Below are 12,665 nucleotides of genomic sequence, written 5' to 3'. Positions count from 1 at the left end.
ATATTGGACCATAGCCACATTAGTTTAAGTTCATATATTTCTTGCAGCACTGATGGAATGCAGCCATAATTTATAATATTTTTTCCCTTCTATATAGAAAATGAAGATACCCAGAAGAGAACAAGAAATCTATTGGGCCTTGTGACACTGCTGTACTGAAAAAGTATTGGTTGAAGGATGACCAGTCAAGTCACTTGTTAGCAGATATTTCTCTTGGAGCCCCACATAACAAGGGAACTTGGAATTCTAATACACTCCTCGCTGTACATTCATTCAGCAATGGTTATCAATCGTTTTTTTCTGTCAAAATTTTTGAATGAGTAATATGGGTTTGCATGGGAAATGTGTTCACCGAGGAGCTCTGGTCGCCAAAATGCTTTTAGTATTAGCTGCCTTTGGGAACATCTTTTGAAAGCGAAGCCCAATAAGTCTTCAGCATATTATTTACAGCCATGCAAGCTAAGCATGGACTGAACGATTGCATGCCATGTTAATAATAATAGCTTCATAAATATGATTGAAACCTTCTATTCTATGCCAGTTTTTGATATCAGTGTCAGGCACGAGGACGTGACTGAATGCACAGGGTTGGGAGGAGGCAGACAGTACTGTGTTTACCAATAATGGAAGGATCAACAGATCTGCTTTATCCTCTTTTTATGATGTAAAACAAATATTTGTTGGCTGCATGTTACCATCATCAAATAATAGTCAATATAACAAGTTAAATGCTATATTTGCCCAAAGGCGTGTACACAAGCCAAGGAGGGGACAGATAACAAAGCTATACATAATCAGTATAAATATACAACAGTTTTTATATTAACTTAAAAACAGCTAACATTGCAGCATTAGATAGGGTTTTTGGGAAAAGAGTTTCCGTCTTCCACAGAACTGTACTTAGTACAGGTTTAACAGTGTATACCAAAACCCAGGTGGCTGTTCCTAGAAGAAGAGCTCCATACAGGAACCTACAGGAGACTCTGTTTGGCAGTATGTCTGGTTTTTATGCAACCAAAACTTTCCCCCAACCCAGGAATTCAAAAATAAGCACCTGGTTTGTTACCACTGATGAGATGTTGAATACAATGGGTTTAGTTCTGGCCCTGGGGCCAAACAATTGAGTTATAACAGCGGATATAGGCGTCCGTTGGTTTGGGGGCTGCATAAATGAGCCGATGCGGTCCCTGATCTGACTAAAAATCAAACCTGCCCAATTGAGATCTGCCCAATTTCAGGCCAGATGTCGGTCAGACAGGCCCATCTGTGATGCCCATACACAATAAGCTGCCAAATCAGTCTAAGGGACCGATATCGATAGCTAGAATCGTCCCGCGTATGCCCACCTTAACCCATATATATACCAGTGGCGTAGCGTGGGCTTTCGTCGCCTGGGGCCGACCGGAAATTTGCCGCCCCTCTATTTAGTTATTCTTAAAAAAATAAACAAAATAAAAAAAGCAGCATTAAATTTTTTTTTTTTTTTTGGGTGGTAGGGCCGCCATCAGAAATCACGGGGCCCCTCCCATCAGTACAGGACACACAGACATAAAAAGTATTAGGGTCACCCTACCACAGTGCCCCCTAACACTATGCTGGCCAGGCCCCCCTAACGCTATTCTGGCCACGGTCCCCCCATACAACTGCCCCATAGACAGTACCCCCATACACAGTGCCCCCAATTGCCCCATACACAGTGCCCCCCACACACATTGCCTCCAATTGCCCATAGAAAGTGCCCCAATTTCCCCATAGACAGTGCCTCCAATTGCCCCATACACAGTGTCCCCATAGACAGCCCCCTCCACACAGTGCCCCCAATTGCCCTTAGACAGTGCCCCCAATAGGAAGTGCCCCCATACACAGTGCCCCAATTTCCCCATACACAGTTCCCCCATAGACAGTACCCCCCAAAGACCTTGCCCCCCCCACAGAAAGTGCCCCCATACACAGTTCCCCAATTGCCCCATACACAGTTCCCCCAATAGAAAGTGCCCCCATAAACAGTGCCCCCAATTGCCCCATACAAAGTGCCCCCAATAGGAAGTGCCCCCATACACAGTGCCCCAATTTCCCCATACACAGTGTCCCCATAGACAATACCCCCCAAAGATCTTGCCCCCCAATAGAAAGTGCCCTCATACACAGAGCCCCAATTGCCCCATACACAGTGCCCCCAATAGGAAGTGCCCCCATACACAATACCCCACAAAGACCTGGCCCCCCCATGGAAAGTGCCCCAATTTCCCCATAGACAGTAGCCCCCACACAGTGCCCCCAATTTCCCCCATGGTACATACCCCCAACAGACCATCGGCGGCGGCTCCTTCTCTCTTACAGGCAACAGGCGCTTCTATAAGGTTGCGCCTCGTCGCTGACGTGTGACGTCATACGCACGGGCGCAACCTTATAAAAGCGCCTGTTGCCTGTAAGAGAGAAGGAGCCGCCGCCGCCCCTTCTGATACGCCGCCCGGGGCCATGGCCCCCTCGGCACCCACCTCGCTACGCCACTGATATATACACCTATTTTTTACGCAAGCTCTTTCAATTGAATTTACTGTATGTAGAAAAGGTGTATAAACACTATCCGACCTTCTAAAATTAAATACCAGTGTATATTTTTAATCTGGTTACACTGATTGAAAGGAAACCATGTTACCTTAAAGAATCATTTTCCAAACTCCCTTTGGCTCACAGTGTAATGCAACCCCTCCTAATCCTTGTTCCATTGTAAAATGATGGGTTGTGGGGGTTGAAGTTCCTATGCTTTCTATAGTGGGTGGTGCAGAGATTCTCTAGAAAGCAAATAAATTCAAGTCCCAGAATGCATCACTTCACGATAAAACAAGGTGAGGTAGGGAGGGGTTGGATAACTGTGTGGATGGGTAACTGGTCCCTGCACCACAGACAAACAATCATGGTTTCCTTTTATCTGTGAAATCATTAAAGACTGTGTAAAAAGAACAAACAGACAATACATTGATATTATTTCTGGACGTTCAGGTTGTGTTTATGAACTTTTTCTACATAAGCCCAAGTGCAAGGAAAGATTAAGTGAGAGTAAGGCTTTATATAAACGGTAATGCAGAATTGTGCACATTTGCAAATCTCTGTTTTTAAATCTCTTCCCTTTGTGTGTGTATCTCTCTCTCATAGACTTACCCTCTCAATTGTTTGCAGTTGATATGCCTTCAGTTGTGTCCATTTGTGCCTAGGATCTATTAATCATATCCAGAAGCATTGGCAACATGGCGTGGCAATCCTCGCCTCCCAGTTTATACAGAACAGAATCATTTACATAAAGTCCTTAAGGCAAATAACTGTTGGGGCTCTAATTTATATCTGATGGAAAATTAGCCGTCATTATGCGCTCCATTAGCAGCGTCTTTAATGTGCTTCTAAGCACCATTTGTCAAGCGGCTTGTTAATATCCTTCAAGTCTTTAAAGTTGAGAGCTCATTAAAGACTGCGCTCTGTTATTGATGTAATTTAGATGAGTTTGGAAGAGCAAGTATGTCTCAGCTTCAGTGGACAGGCCACCAGAATAGAGATTCTGCATCCTTCTCATACTCTTTTATTGTGTCTGTGCTTCCTGGGATAGGGAGAGCAGCCCATATAAGATCTGTACGGGGCTGGATCTGTAGAAATCTCATATACGCATGGGTCTTGGATGGCAGAAATATGGCGGGACAAAAAAATAAATACATTTTTTGTGGTTGTTGTGTCTATGCATGCAGAACTAGTTACAAGTATTTTGGGGTGAATGTTATAAAAATTTATAATTATTTAATACAGAAAAATGAGGCACGATTTGAGGACATGTATTGTGTTGCTAATATGGGGGGGGGCATCACAAACATAGCCTTAGGCAGCATTACAGGAAAACCTGTCCCTGGCTGTGTGCCCAGGACTGTATGGCAAAAAGATGGCAGCAAATATTGTACTTAACCATTAAGGTCCTGCATTGCAACACAGGATACAGCAAACCTGGCTCATAAATGTCCAGGCTTGAGTTTGGGAAGGAATTGGCTTTTAACAAGATTTGTCTTCCAGTGGATTGTGAGTCTGGGGACAGTATTTATACAGGTAAGGGATCAATTACCCAGAAACCTATGGTCTAAACTACTTGGAATTATTTCCATTTTAAACAAATCATTTTAATTTTTTTTTTTACATTTTAAATGATTTCCTTTTTTCTCTGTAATAATAAAACACTAGTTTGTACTTGATCCCAACTAAGCTTCATGAATCCATATTGGTCACAAAACATATCTATTATTATTACAGAGAAAGAGGAAATCATTTTTAAACTTCAGAATTATTTGCTTAAAATGGATTCTAATGGGGGGGCGTGGCTTGAACACAGACCAAGATGGCCGCTTAAACTCGTGTTTCCGCTCTCTCTCGCTTCTAAAAGCCATCACACTAGCAACAATCAGCTCCTAACAATAATAATAAAAAGAACCACCAGACACCGCACAGAACCAGGGAAAGCAACGCAACACCCAGTTCGGCGGAGCACTGGCAGCACCAGAGGCCCATGGAAACACAGGCCTAGGCCGCAGACCACGAGGCAGGAGATCGGGACTAGCGCGCACCGCCGGTGAGCAAAGAGATGGGGGGGACACAGCGCAACAATGCGAGTAGGGCAAGTCCAGGGCACTCAACCACCTGGAAGAAGCCACCAGTGATCCACAGGACTCCCCAGAGGACGCAGAAACCTAGACCAGCACCTACTTACTGAACCTCCGCAACACCACCCAATATATTGATCACCCTAAAGCACCCAAGGACGACCGTCCTAACAGGCTCCTTGAAAATCATCCATATAGGGCGAATTTAAAACTGACCAACCCCAACAGGCCCACAGGATCCTCACACCCAAAGTATATGGGTAAGAAATACCCCACGTGGAACTTCTCCAGTGGGGACACAAAATCTAAAGGAGTTGCCATTCTGATCCACAAGCATGTCAAATTCCAACTGACACCCAAACATGTGGACCAAGATGGACGGTATATCGAAATCACTGGCACACTCCAAAACCAACTAGTCACCTTAACACCATATTGCACAACAACCTAGACAAGACTTGGGACATCTTAGGGACACAAGCCCCACCAGATATGTCCTGTGACACAAGGCAATTGGCAACCCAGCTAAAACGCCTTGCCCTCGTAGATATATCTGGAGAGAGAAACACTGGAACGGGATTATACATACTTCTCCCCAGTACACAACTCTTACTCCCGCATTGACTATATGTTTACAAACGTTAACATAGCTCAGGTGAGATCAGCAAAATTACACAACATTACCTGGTCAGACCACGGGATGGTGGAAGTAACTTACGAGAGATGGGACAAGGTACGCGGAGGGGGGCACTGGAAACTAAACAACTCCCTCTTCAATGACTCCTTAACATGCCGTGAGATACAGAAGGCCCTTGATGACTACTTCAAAGAGAACGACCCCACTGACACATCCACAGCTATTCACTGGGATGCTCACAAGGCAGTCATCAGGGGCCAACTGATCTCCATTGCCTCACAGGCCAAAAAAGCATGGACCCGAAAAGTTTCACTCATCACTGATGAACTCCACTCCCTCACAACCCAACACAAACTAGCCCAAACGCAACAACATGGACCCGAATACACCAACTGAGAGCAGACCTCCTGCAACTCATGTCTGATAAGGCAGCATTCACACTGCTTAGAACTAAACAAAAATATTATGAATTCGGTAATAAGCCCCACACCATGCTAGCAAGAAGACTCTGAGCACACACCACAACACACACCATTCATGTTCTCAGAGACACACAGGGACAAACTACCCAAGACACCCTAAAGATAGTAGAACTGTTCCGCAAATTCTATGCCGACTTATATGCGGATGATAAAGCTCCACTAGCACACCAAACAAAAGACTCAAGCTTTATAAAAAAAACTGGAAAAAGACTGCTCTAACACAAACACAAAGAAACCAGTTAGAGGCACCAATAACAACAGAGGAAGTCTCTGAAGCCATAAAAAGATCAAAACCAGGGAAAGTTCCGGGCCCTGATGACTTCTCGGCCAGATATTACAAGTAATTCACTGAGACCCTCACTCCACAGCTCACCACCCTGTTCCAATCATTCCTAGACGGACATCCCCCAATACCACACATGCAAGCAGCCACAATCTCCATGATCCACAAAGAGGGGAAAGACTGACTAAACTGCGAAGCCCTACAAAAAGCAATGATGAGCTTCATATGGATGGACAAGAAGCCCAGAATCAGGCTAGCCATTATGAGTAAACCTAAACCAATAGGAGGCCTAGGAGTACCACACATCTTCAGATACTACTTAGCAGCACAACTGACAGAACAAGTTATAACTCACAGGTCGCTGCATATACCTTGGCTAGAAATTGAAAACAAATTTCTGAAACCTCTCTCCTTATACCTAGTGGTATGGATCCCTGCTAGAGACAGGATAGACCTAGGGGTGATACTTCCAACCACTAACCAAAGTCTTAGACTCTGGGACAAATACAGAGAGAAATACCACCTCTCCCCACAAAAATCCAAGAGATGCTCCTTTGTCGGTAACACGCGATTCCCTCCAGGCACAGACCTGAAGGCACTCCTCCCCTGGATACAAGCTAAGGCCTACCTTTGTTCAACTCTGGCCCCCGACCGCGAAGTTCACCCCTTTCAGAATATACAACAGACATTTCAAATCCCCGGGCAGCAATTCTTTAGATACTTACAGATCCGCCACTTCATCACACAAACATACCACCGGGACAAGGAACCCAACCCAAAGACAACATATTTTGAACACCTGTGCACCAACTCAGAGATCAACACCCACCTCATCTCCCTACTTTACAATAACGTATCAACAGAAAACGCCACCCCAATCCGGCCCTACATGACAAAGTGGGAAACAGACCCCCAACAAGATATCTCCCCCTCACAATGGCAACTAATATGGGACAAGGCCAGAACAACATCAATCTGCACCACAGTGACAGAAAAAGAATATAAGCTGATTTACAGATGGTATTACACCCCCACTAGGCTCTCCAAACCGTCAGGAAGCTCCTCTACCCCCATCTGCTTTGATGGCTGCGGCGAAAGAGGCTCCCTATTCCACATGTGGTGGACTTGCAAGGTGGTCAAGGAATTCTGGGAAATGGTGGCAAAAACCCTCTCAACTATCTTCAAACTCAGAATCAACCCTGACCCACTATCCTACCTCCTGGGCATGCCAATCAGAGCATTAAAGTCCCCAGACAACAACAGACTAGCCACCCACATACTCACAGCAGCAAAGACACTCCGAGCAGCTAATTTGAAAATGGCCACCCTACTCACACAACAACTACTCGTAATCAAGGTGAAATGGATCAGAACAATGGAGGCAATAAGGGCACAAGTACAGGGGAAGGGCTATGATCACGAACTCCTGTGGCTCCCCTGGATGGAACTTGAAAGAGAGAAATTAGGACCCACATGAATCTCCCGCACAAGGGGCTTGGAGCCAGAACACCTACCCCACTTCCCAATCCCCATCCAAACCAGATCTCACCCAAGCACTCCACAGATCCATAATACAGGCCACCCGAATCCTACTCCGCAAACTACATGTACAATGCTCTTACACAGTCAGAGAGAATGCATAGGAGGCACACCAAAATACACTGAGAAGGGCCAAATGTTTGTTGTTTATTGCTTTATTTCTCTAATATTTCAATATGATTAAGAGAAAACCACAATGTTCACATTTGTTATCAATGAATGTTGCGATATATTGACCATGTAAGTAAAAAAATCCAGAAAAAAAAAAATCTGCTTATCTAAAACCTTACCAAGTAATCAGTAAAAATAAAAAATGGATTCTAATGGGGAGATGGCCTTCCTGTAATTTGGAGCTTTCTGGATAATGGGTTTCTGGTTAATACATCCCATACCTGTATTTTCCTTACATTACTGAAACTAAAATGCTGTGATTGGTGGGTTTGGTCTTTCCAGGGATTGTATTATGTAGTAATTATGCAGAGATTTCTTGAAGTGATTGTTGAGGATGCGAGTGAGTAAGCGGCGCTCACTGTGTAGCACGGAGCACTTAGGGGCTCGCCATGTCTTCCATTTACCCGCTGGAGTCAATCTGCATATTCTGTTGTCGGAAGTAAGTGATATCTTGGGAGATGCAAAAAGTGATTGATTGAAGGAAATGGAAATCTATCAGAAGCATTTTAAGGTTCATTGAAGAATTAAATCATAATTACACCAGAGAGTTGTACAGAGAGGCTCTGAAACCTCAGCACAATAAACAAATGGGAAGCCAAGCGCAGTATTTAACATGTTTATTTTGTGTGTGTGACCAGTAAACATGAAAGCGCCAGCGAGGAGAATCTCATTTCACCAAGGTACATTAAACCCTCTTAATTAGGGATGTTATTACATTAGCGTGCCAGCATTCCATCTGAGAAACATAAAGGGCAATGCATTAACTAGCTTGTTTATCTCCCAATCCATATATTTTGTCATTTTTCCACGTGAGACTATTAGACACACAATAAAGGGAATCATTAACAAAAGCGAGACTGCAATGAGCAATTGGAGGTTGGGAAACGTTACTCTAGTTTTTATACAGATTGGAACAGCAGTTTACAGCCTTCCCACCCCCAGGCATCAGATGCTTATTATACCCAACACCCAGGTCTCAACCCTCTAAAATGTCACAATTACAACTGGAGTTAGAAGTGCCTGAAATTACAACTGTTATATATGGCTGCCAGTATTGAATGCAGCTGCCCCATACTGCACCCCCTGTGGTGCAATCACTGACACTTATCAATAGAAACAGTGACTGAGATCTCTCAGCACATTTAGAGAACGGTGCTTTCTGTTGTAAATCTACTCCACAATGAGGGCACCTACTGTATCTTACTGGGGTTGGGTCTAAGCACATTGTATATACACCATAGAGACACAGGTTCTCTTTTGGATTCACAGAAAATTATCCAGGAACCATTTAGTTGGAGCCCCTTTGGCTTCACCAAACATTCCCACAACAGCGCCCCAATCATAATCAGTAGAAGCAAATAATCTGGATGTGTAACAGCAGACTGGAAAAATCTTCTCCAAAGTCAGCTGTTCTCTTAGACATTACCATGAAGAAGTCTCCTAAAATGAAAAGAATGGGGCATCTATAATCAGATTTGCCTATGCAGAATAACTAGCATTACAATGTGAGGAGTGTGTTTAGGGCACTGAATTAGCATTCTGGGCAGAGAGGGAAATTGCCTTGGGCCCCCAACAGAACTAGGAAGCTCCAGGAAGTTAGAAATAAGAACAAATTATATATTATATAACAATTGTTTTGGTATAGAATAAATGTCAGCTATTGTTGAACTTCAACTCCCAGCAGCTAGTGGGACACAGTTTAGACACCCCAGATGTAACTTGTTTCCTCCTCAAATAGGGGTCTTGGGCTTTCTGCATTTGAAAATAACCCCCTGTTCTTCAATTTTGGTCTTAAACACTAGTTATAAACCAATACACACATCATTCCCCCCCCCCTTACAAAAATCTCCATTATAAAAAAAGGTGAAATATATAATAGGATCAGTTTTGAGGACATATTGAGGTCATTTTGCAGCACCAATATTCGCTAGCACCAGGGACTGCATGCAGAGAGGATCTGAGTCAGTTTTATTGTTAGCAGGAGCCTCCTCATATCAGTTGTTTTTTACGGTGTTCCCCCAGGCTAAAGTAATAAAGCCAGTAATTACAATGCTAAAGACCGATGTAAATAAAGGCAATGAGACAGTGCTGACAGATGAGTGGCTGGGTCACATTCTCATCCGCAAGCCCAGTTGGTAGAAATGACAAACACTCTCAATGCCAGTGGCCTTAGGCAACAAACCGGGGACAGAATGGGCAAAATGACATTCAGAAGGAGAGCAAGAGCTGAGGTGCTGGATAAGGGAGGCTGTCCCTTTGTGCACTTCTTTGTTCAACCGGGAGGTGATGGTGAGGCATCCAAGAGTTAATAGCATGCTGTGGCTACTTGAGAATATTTTTCCTTAAGAAATGCTCTACGTATCTGATTTTTTTCTGTTTTACTTGCAGGCATTAGGGCAGCATGTGCCGACTTTCTGAAACCTAATTTTCAAGACGCACAAGGAAACCCAACACAATTATGAGACAGGCTTCAAATGGGTTCCGTCAGAGCTCGCTTGTATGACCCAGCAACAGATTGATAGCTGACCATGGTGTGTCCTGGCTTAACCCCCTGCCACACACCTTTGGGAATATAGGCAAGGGGGTGGGGGGTGGCTTCTAATCTAATTTTAGCCTGGACCTTCTGACAGAACACTGAGAGTTAATAAATCCAACAAACCCAATATTCTGCTTAATATACATTTTTTGTTTAAATTTGTACAAAGAAAGAAAAAAAAAAATAATAAAAATACAAAACGCAGATAACAAATCAATATTTTTCTCTCTGCATTTATTTGATAAGGATGATATTTTGTTAATTTTTTGTGGCATATTATATTTAAGACAATATAAAACTGTATGGATAAATAGTGGCAAATTGATTATCCTTACTGTACCTCTTCTCCCTGGTGGGGGTGCCTTGTGTCCCATGTGACCTGCCCCAGCTGTATGTATGTGTTCCCACTCCTGCAATCTATAAAGGTGGGTGGTTTACATATAACTGGTTCTTGGGATTTTGAGAGAGTGGGGTTTGTCATGAATGTAGAGTCTCATAACCCTTTGCAACTACAACTTTCTTTATCTCAATTATAGTGGGGGGGAGGCAAATAAATATTTTAATTTGGTGTACCCCTCTAGTTGGGAGGAACAATCACTTTTTGTCATGGCCTTGACACACCAGCCTCACAAATCAATTCCAGTGAAGTGTCCAATGTGAAAAATGAGCCCTAAACATTTGGACCATTTGGACATTTATCACTTGTAAATTCAAGTCCTCCTTTAAATCTTAAACCTCATTTGAAAATAAAATGAACAGCAACAATCCTCCTGCTCCTGTTCTTTTCCAGTAAAAAACTGACAATATAAAGTCCATTTGAGGAGATAAAAAAAATCTGCTGTAATCCCATTCTGACCTTATTAAATGGACTTAAAGGGGCTGTCCATATATAGGTGAACCTTTAGTATGTTTTCTTAGTGCATATTCTAAGTAACTTTCCCACTGGTCTTCAATATGTCTATGAAGATTCCCATTCATCCAGGTCATGATATACAGTATCTAGTAGAATTAAGTCTAAAACAACTGGACTTTTTTGAGTTTTTCTTGAAAACATTTCACAACTCTTTCGAGTGGCTTCTTCAGTTCAAATGACTGGTAGGTCAGTACAGTTACAGACATCCAATCACAATGGTTCCATTGAACTTGTTCAGTTAGGTGTTAGCTGAAACTGACAGGTGTAAGAATGTATGATCCAATCACAATGGTACCAAGATTCTCATTGATGCAGGTGTTAAAGTACATGACTGGAAGGGTGCATGGGTGGGTGAGTGGAGGGGCCTAGGGGCACACCACTTTAAAATCCAGCCCTGATAATAGGCTGTAATTGAAGGGAAGGGAGGGGTTTATTTATACAAAGGCTTCTCAGTGGGCTGCTGGTTTTTCATTTTTTACTTTATGATTTTGGCCTGTTTAGAGCAAGAAATAACAAAAATCATAGATATTTCCTAACTAAAAAGGCAAAGAAGTATGTTCTGCACTATTCATGCACCAATGTTGAAAAAGGGGGAGTACTGTCCCTTTAATTACCCTTTAACTCCCTGTACTAGCAAGGTCATCAGGGGCTCCCTGCAGCCATGGCTGGCTATGGGTAGAGCTGCACACAGGGCAACATGAGTGTTAGAAGCACCACAATACATAGGAGAATAGCAAGTAAAAATAATTGTATTTGAATAGTAATGTCACACTGCTACTTTAAAGGAGACATGTTATATAAAGTTCATATTCAGTTATAATATTCATCCTCCCTCAACATGTGAAATGATGCAGAAAGAAAGATGTTTTGAAAGCATTTTACCTCCTAAAACTGTCATTATATCAGAGCTGCATATACAACCTCTCTGCTTGTGCTGCATGGGGGGAGGAGCAAATAGAGCAGGAACTGACCGCCTGTGACATTGCAAAGCCCCGCCCACTTTAAGTAGCTCTGCTGAAGTCTATCAGGCCCCAGCCACATACTGAAGAGTGAAGAGTCTAAACCAGAAGTTAGCAAAAGGTCTGGGTAGAGCACAGTTTTCAAGCAGTTATGGACATATTTGAACCCAAAGGTATTAAAATAAAAGCACTTCCTTCTATTTTACATTATTTTACATGGTTTAGTGCATTGCTTTTGCAGTCATTAGCTGTCATGAATCTTTGTGATTTTGCCTAAATATAAAAAAATGAAGATGTCAAAATAAGTTTAGGATGCAATTCATCCAGGTGCGGGTCAGAATAACGTATCCTACAAGCAAAACACACACCTTGCCGTCTAGAATTCCTGTTGGAAAAAACAAAAAGCATATATATATATATATATAAATATGCTATAATATAAATATACTACTGATTATAAGCAGCACTGCAGACATTTAATCAGGCTCCTGTCCTGCAGAGCTAACACTCA

This window comes from Xenopus tropicalis, chromosome 1, assembly GCF_000004195.4.
Source record: "Xenopus tropicalis strain Nigerian chromosome 1, UCB_Xtro_10.0, whole genome shotgun sequence".
NCBI lineage: Eukaryota > Metazoa > Chordata > Amphibia > Anura > Pipidae > Xenopus > Xenopus tropicalis.
The sequence above is the reverse complement of the archived record's forward strand: the minus strand, read 5'-3'. Positions refer to the sequence as shown.